At 43.6% G+C, this 7,905-nt stretch overlaps 1 pseudogene; it reads right to left on the bottom strand.

Annotated features, from left to right (window-relative positions):
* Positions 1-632: 632 nt before the first annotated feature.
* The window catches only part of LOC144334789 (cytochrome c oxidase subunit NDUFA4 pseudogene), a 105,326-nt pseudogene continuing 98,053 nt past the window's right edge, over positions 633-7,905 (bottom strand).

Raw genomic sequence — 7,905 nt, 5'->3', positions numbered from 1 at the left:
GTGCATACCACCACACCCAGGTAATTTTTGTATTTTTAGTAGAGACAGGGTTTCACCATGTGGGTCAGGCTGGTCTCGAACTCCTGACCTCAGGTGATTCACCCACCTCGGCCTCCCGAAGTGCTGGGATTATTGGCGTGAGCCACTACACTCTGCCAAGTTTCAGTTATTTATTAATCAGTGTAATCTCCAATAGATTACATCAACATGATTTCATGAATTTAGAGGATATTTCCTGGTTAAGTGGAAAATTGTGAGGATGGCTTCTGGAAGACCTTCATTCTAAAGCAGATTTATAACAAAACATTTCTTTTTTTTTTTTTTTTTTTTTTTTTTTGAGACGGAGTCTGGCTCTGTTGCCCAGGCTGGAGTGCAGTGGCTGGATATCAGCTCACTGCAAGCTCCGCCTCCCAGGTTCACGCCATTCTCCTGCCTCAGCCTCCTGAGTAGCTGGGACTACAGGCGCCCGCCACCGCGCCCGGCTAGTTTTTTGTATTTTTTAGTAGAGACGGGGTTTCACCGTGTTAGCCGGGATGGTCTCGATCTCCTGACCTCGTGATCCGCCCGTCTCGGCCTCCCAAAGTGCTGGGATTACAGGCTTGAGCCACTGCGCCCGGCCCAAAACATTTCATTTAGAAATATGGACCTTCTTTCTTCAGTTTGCTGTAATCCACATTCACTGAGTAGAACTTGTATTAATCATTGGGACCTAGCTTGTTCCAGGGCTCTGGGTTATTCTTTCGGTCTCAGCTAACATCTGGATTGAACAATGCCAGACACACGACATACAGTGCTGCTCCAGTATCTCCAATAAATACAAAACTCCAATAAGTACAAAGAGGGGGATCAAGCTCGGATGCTTCTTGGTCTGACTGATGATCAGGTGGAGTGTGTTTGTGGCAGAGGACTCCTATTGGAAAGGAGAGAATCAGCCTAGCCACCAGGTCCCTGGGCTAAGTAGTATCTGCACTGAGACTGTGTGGATGTCCTAAGCCCTAGGACCTATTTTGTGACAAGCATCACACTGACCCTGAGGTATGAAGACCAATAAGGCAACACTCCTTCCCCAAAGCCCTAAATTTCCAGCAGTTAAGATCATATTCTCTTAGGGGAATATGCAAACCCCTATATGAGCAGAGGTAGCCTAGGGTGTTAAAATAAAAACTTTAAACAAATTATTTTGAGCAGAGTTTAGCTGCGCAAAGAATGATGGGCAGCCTCCTGAGCCAGAATAGGTTCAGAAAGACTATGGCACTGCCCAGTGGTCAGAGAATTTATGGACAGAGAAAGGAAGTGAGGCACAGGAACAGCAGGACTGGTTACAGGTTGGCCTTATTTACATACAGTTTGTACAGTTGGCTGCCTGTGATTGGCTGAAACTCCACAATTAATACAAGAGTAGGTTACAGTCTGTTTACACATCCAGATAGGTTACAGTTCACTATGTACAGAGGAACCTTTTGAGGTAAGGAGACAGCTTTAGGCTAAACTTAATTTAACAAGGGATACATTGGGTTGGAAAGTTGGGGTGGGTGTAGGGAGGAGAGGCAAGGATATAATTCCAGTGTTTGACGGAGATTTAGTAGGAACACTAAAAATCATCATTGTTTATTTGGAGCTAATTAAGTTTCCCATAATCATTAATAGTAATCTTACTCTCTTTTTATTGTAATTCTGGGCCTCTTTTTACTTTTAATAAAGTAAAATGCTCTTATTTGTGTGAGATGAGTCACTTAACTTGGTAGGGGTTCTGGAACAAACCTATGGTCTGTTTTATGTGTTCTAATTTTTTTTTTCACTTTTGTTTTTTTTTTTTTGAGACAGAGTCATGCTCTGTCACCAGGCTAGAGTGCAATGGCATGATCTCAGCTCACTGCAACCTCTGCCTCCCAGGTTCAAGTGATTCTTCTGCCTCCAACTCATGAGTAGCTGGGACTACAGGTGTGTGCCACCACACCTGGGTAATTTTTTTGTATTTTTAGTAAAGATGGGGTTTCACCATGTTGGCCAGGATGGTCTTGATCTCCTGATCTCGTGATCCACCCACCTTGGCCTCCCAAAGTGCTGGGACTACAGGCGTTTTTTCACTTTTCAATAGGTTTACTCATTTTTTAAAATAGAGAAGTTTTAAACTTTTATGAGGTTAAATTATCTATTGATTTATAATGTTGTGTTTTGTTGTCCTGTTTAACATCTTCCTTCTCCAAAGCACACTTTTCCATTCATTCCTTTAGCACTTATTTTCGGAATGCCTACCAAAATCTAAGAATTTTGGTGGCTCCCAACATATTTATTAGGCAATCCTCTTCAGGCAACTTTCAGTTTTCTTTGGGGAAGGGACACAATAACATTTGAACAAATCCATTAATAATTCTGGATTATCATAAAGGCTTTGAGGGACATATACAGACTGATATGATTGCTACCACCTGGGGAAGGAGTGAAACGGCCACTAAGATAGGATGCCAAGAGAGCTGTGGCCTGAAGGATGATGAGGACCATGTCCCACGTCAGGGGAAAGGTCTTCAGGTGGAGGGAAGAGCAAGGACAGTAGCTCTCAAGCAAGAAAGGGCATGGTGTGTAGCAGCAGCAGAGAGCAGATTGCTGTGGAGGGAGCTTTGTGAGCACGGGGAATGTGTGGTGAGATGAGGTTGGGGAGACAGGGCACAATCATGTAGGGCCTTGTATAGACCCTGCTGTCCTACGTCCCCCACCTCCTAACCTGACTCCTCTGGAGAAACTTTCTTAATAAATCAAAGGCATTGGTGGGTGTAGTGACTCATATCTGTAATCTCAGGACTTTTGGAGGCTGAGGCGGGTGGATCACCTGAGGCCAGGGGTTCAAGACCAGCCTGGCCAACATGGCAAAACCCCATCTCTACTAAAAATACAAGAATTAGCTGGTTATGGTGGTGCATGCCTGTAATCCCAATTACTCGGGAGGCTGAGGCAGGAGAATCGCTTAAACCAGGGAGGCAGAGGTTGCAATGGGCTGAGTTCACACCACTGCACTCCAAACTGGGCAACAGAGTGAGACTCCACCTCAAAAAAAAAAAAAAAAATCAAAGGCATGAATGCACTCATTGTCCACTTCTGGGGAACTTGACCTAAGATGCTGGCCAAGAGTTCATTTCCCCACTAGGTGCGGGAATGATCCAAGGGTGGGAAAGCCCATGTAACATCACTGGGGACTGCTGAGAAGCAGCTTTAGTGGAATTTAGACAGAAGCCAAATTGCAAGGATTAAGAAAGAAGAGGATATTGCAGATAGTTTGTAATTCTTTTTGTGTGGCCTACACTTTCTGAAAACTCTTATTATGTTTGGGATATTTCCAGCCTTTTGCACCTTGCCTCACCAAAACAGAACTCAGAAAATTGAGATTCTCAGCCTCTCTAGCAGCTGGAATGCAGGAATGTGATGTATGCAGCTTCTCATCAAATACACCCATATTAACCACCTGTTCAGAAACCAACAGCTTGGGAAAGAGACTTTCTTGTGGGATCTTTTGCTACAGTTGACCCTTGAACAACATGGGGCTGGGGCAATGACCCCTGTACTGTCAAAAATCCATGTATTACTTTTTATTCCCCAAAACTTAAGTAGTAATAGCCTACTATTGACTGGAAGCCCATATAAACAGTTAACACATATTTTATATATGCATTATATACCATATTTTTACAATAAAATATGCTAAAGAAAATGTTATGAAGAAAATAATAAGAAAAAATATATATTTACCATTTGAAATGGCTAGGCTTTGTATTCCCACCCAAATCTCATCTTGAGTTATAATCCCCAGTTGTTGAGGGAGGGACCTGGTGGGAGGTGATTTGATCATGGGGGTGGTTTCCCCCATACTGTTCTCATGATAGTGAGTGAGTTCTCAAGAGACCTGATGGTTTTATAAGTGTTTGGAAGTTCCTCCTTTGTTCACTCTTCTCTCTCTCTCCTGCCACCATGTAAGATGTGCCTCTTCCCCCTCCGCCATGATTGTAAGTTTCCTGAGGCCTCCCCAGTCATGCATAGCTATAAGTCAATTAAACCTCTTTTCTTTATAAATTAATCAGTCTCGGGTATGTCTTTATAGCAATGTGAGAACGAACTAATATACTATTCATTTAGTGGAAGCGGATCATCATGAAGGTTTTCATCCTTGTCATCCTCATGTTGAGAGATTGAGAAGGAGGAAGAAGACGGGCTGGTCTTGCTGTCTCAGGGGTGGCAGAAGCGGAAGAGGTGGAACAGGAGGCAGGAGAGGCAAGCATACTCACTGTGACTTTTGTTGAAAAAAATCCACGTGTAAGTGCAGTTCAAACCTGTGTTGTTCAAGGATCAGCTGTATTTTTGTTGGGTAAGCGGTAGCAGAAGCTTTGGCTTTTTGAGCAACAGCAGTAGAAGTGGCCACAGCAAGGGAAATTTTGGTTCCTCTGCCAGTCTTGTGGCCTGGTTTTGGGCATTCTTTTTGGAGACTCAACCTCAGCAACTCTGGTTCTCCAGCACTTCCAACAATATCTTTTTAATAAACTTCTCTTTGGAATACCTAGAGCCAACTTTGATTGCTTGCAAACAGTAACTCTGCCTGAGAGAGCAGAGGATGAGAAATTGGAGCCATGGTGGGCAACTTTTCAAAGTCACAGGAGAACAAAGAGAGTGCTAGTAGGTGGGGCAGTCAGCCTCTGAGTTGGCCCCCAATCATTATTGCCTTTTAGGGTTCATGTACTTTTGTTGTGCCATGTTGTACCAAGTCTGCTCTGTGTGACCACCAGAATACAGAGGAAATAACAGTGTGTGACTTCCAAAGGTAGTTCGTAAAGAAATTATAGCTTCTGCATTGGCTGCATGAATCATATACCCTAGGAGAATGCTAGCCACCATGTTGTGAGAACACTCAGGCAGCCCTGAGGAGATTCTTACACAGAGATGACTCCACTTGTTAACACAAATTTGCCAGCTTTTGCAGGGAGCTACCTCAGAAGTGGATTCTCCATTTCCATTAACCCTTCAGATACTGCGGCCTCAGCTGACCTGACTGCAACATTTTGACAGACCCCAAGCCAGAACTGCCCAACCAAGCTGCCACTCAATGCCAGACTCATAGAAACAATGGGAGAGGAGAAATACTTGTGGTTGTTTCAAGTCACTAAGTCTTGACGTAATTTATTATGTAGCAATAGATAACTAAAATATAATGCTTAAAGATGGTTTGTTTCTATAGGGCAGGAGAGAACTGAGTCTATTTATAACAAAAAGAAGGGACAGGGCACATGTAGAGAACTGCTGATCTAAGGGCGAAGAGAACTGAGCAAGGTTCAGAGAGAGAAGGAGGGAGGGAGAGAAGGAGGAAGGAAAAGAAGGAAGGGAGAAAGGAAAGAAGGAAGGAAGAAAGAAAAGACAATGAAGGAGGGAGGGAAGGAAGGAGAAAGGGAAGAAGGGAGGAAGGGAAGGAAGGAAGGAGGGAGGGAAGAAAGGAGATCAAAGACGTAGGGATAGCCTTGGCAGGCAAGAGGACCTGTTTTTTCTTGAGATAGGAATAAGGAGGGAATGAGATGGATAGGGTTAAGGATGAGCATAAAGAAGAGGGTAGATTGAGAGCTTCATCATCTCAGCAAAGTAGAAGTCAAGCAAGATCATTTGCAAGGACTGAGGCAGCCTGGGGTGAGGAGGTCTATTTTGTAAGCTTACATTTATTTAGTGTTTTTTCAACATTAACAATTTTTCTGGGGGCCAAAGCAGGAGGATTGCTTGAGCCCAGGAGTTCAAGACCAGCCTGGGAAACATGGAGAAACCCCATCTGTACAAAAAATACAAAAAAATTAGCTGCATGTGGTGGTGAGTGCCTGTAGTCCCAGCTGCTTGGGAGACTGACATGGTAGGATGTCTTGAGCTGGGTTTGCAGAGGTTGCAGTGAGCCGAGATCGCACCATTGCACTCCTGCCCAGGCGACACAGTGAGATTGTGTTTCAAAAAAGCACTTTTTTTTTTTTTCAGAGACAAGCTCTTGCTATATTGCTTAGGCTGGAGTGTAGTGACTACTTACAGGCGCCATCAGTGTGCACTGCAGTCTCGAACTCCTGGGCTCAAGGAATCCTTCTGTCTCAGCCTCATAAGTAGATGGGACGATAGGCCTGCACCACTACACCTACCTTACATTTATTTAGTTTTTATTTTGTGCAGGCATTGTGCTAAGGTCCTTCCATACATAATTCCATTTAACTACTCTACCAGCTCTACGAGACAAATGTCATTTTGTTAAATGATTCTTTATAGATGAAGAAGCTGATGCTAATGGGAAGTAGGGAAGCAAGAGGTAAGCTAGTTCTGTCAGAAACCAGACTGCAGCTCTTTTCACTCCCTACACCCTTTCAGTGGTTTACTTAAGAATGACTATTGTGAGAGATTTAAAAAGTTATCAACAAGAGGTTAGTCCAAGGAAAAGAAAAAAAATGTCCTTCAAGAAAGTATAGGACATTTGGTCTTCACAATTTCTTTTTTTTTTTTTTTTTGAGACGGAGTCTCGCTCTGTCGCCCAGGCTGGAGTGCAATGGCCGGATCTCAGCTCACTGCAAGCTCTGCCTCCCGGGTTCATGCCATTCTCCTGCCTCAGCCTCCCGGGTAGCTGGGACTACAGGCGCCCGCCACCTTGCCCGGCTAGTTTTTTGTCTTTTTTGGTAGAGACGGGGTTTCACCGTGTTAGCCAGGCTGGTCTTGATCTCCTGACCTTGTGATCCGCCCGTCTCGGCCTCCCAAAGTGCTGGGATTACAGGCTTGAGCCACCACACCCGGCCTCACAATTTCAACCGTAAATATAGCCACAAGGACAAACCGGCATTTTCTTAGCTGTTTAAATTGGCTTTGTCCTATCCTCAGACAGCCAGATATGTCAAGAAACACTTAGATTGGGCCGCGTACGGTGGCTCACACCTGTAATCCCAGCACCTTGGAAGGCTGAGGCGGGCAGATCACCTGAGGTCGGGAATTGGAGACCAGCCTGCTCAACATGGAGAACCCCGTCTCCACTAAAAATACAAAATTAGTTGGGCGTGGTGGCGCATGCCTGTAATCCCAGCTACCCTGGAGGCTGAGGCAGGACAATTGCTTGAACCCGGGAGGTGGAGTTTGTGGTGAGCTGAGGTCGCACCACTGCACTCCAGCAAAGTAACAAGAGCGAAACTCAGACTCAAAAAAAAAGAAAAAGAAAAAGAAACACTTAGATCGTTTTGCATGGTAAATTTTAATGAAACTTTAGACAGAACACCAAAAGGTTATGCACATCCTAGTTTAGTTTTTGGAAAGGTAAAGCTATCAGGCCATTTTGTGGAATGGTTTGAGGAAGCTGCCCCTACTAATATCTAAGGCTCTATGTTAACATAACAAAAGACGATTTCTTTTTTGCTGAAAATGTCAGCTCTTGGGTTAGAAAGTTGATTTACCCCATAAGGAGCCAAAGAGTAAGAAAGCAAAATAATAAAAAGGCATGTTATTTCTAAAAAATGGAGTTAGCCAGGTGTAAGGCTATGGTAATTAAAATCAGATGATACTGCAGCAAGAATTGGCAGCTTGGTGGGATAGGTCAACTGTCAAACAGACTCCTTAGTGTGTTTTAGGAAATAATACGTGATTAAGAAAACATCAAAATGATTAATCAATTAATTAAAATAGTTTAAGCATAAAAAGGGGTAAGCATCACAGAAATAAAAAATGAAAAAGAAATGAATTATTCTGAAATCGATACAGGTGAAGGCCAACAGCATGCTCAGTCAGGAAGGAGATAAGGCTGCTCGCTATCAGCATGGTTATCCTGCCTCGTGGAAAAATATATAGTTTAATTATACCTTCCTTAATGCATCCTCTTAATCATAAACACTACAGAAGAAATCACAAAGAAAGAGTCATGATTTTGAC

This window comes from Macaca mulatta, chromosome 15 (genome assembly GCF_049350105.2).
Source record: "Macaca mulatta isolate MMU2019108-1 chromosome 15, T2T-MMU8v2.0, whole genome shotgun sequence".
Classification (NCBI taxonomy): Eukaryota; Metazoa; Chordata; class Mammalia; order Primates; family Cercopithecidae; genus Macaca; species Macaca mulatta.
Note: the sequence above shows the minus strand (reverse complement) of the source record. Positions and strands in the feature narration are given on the sequence as shown.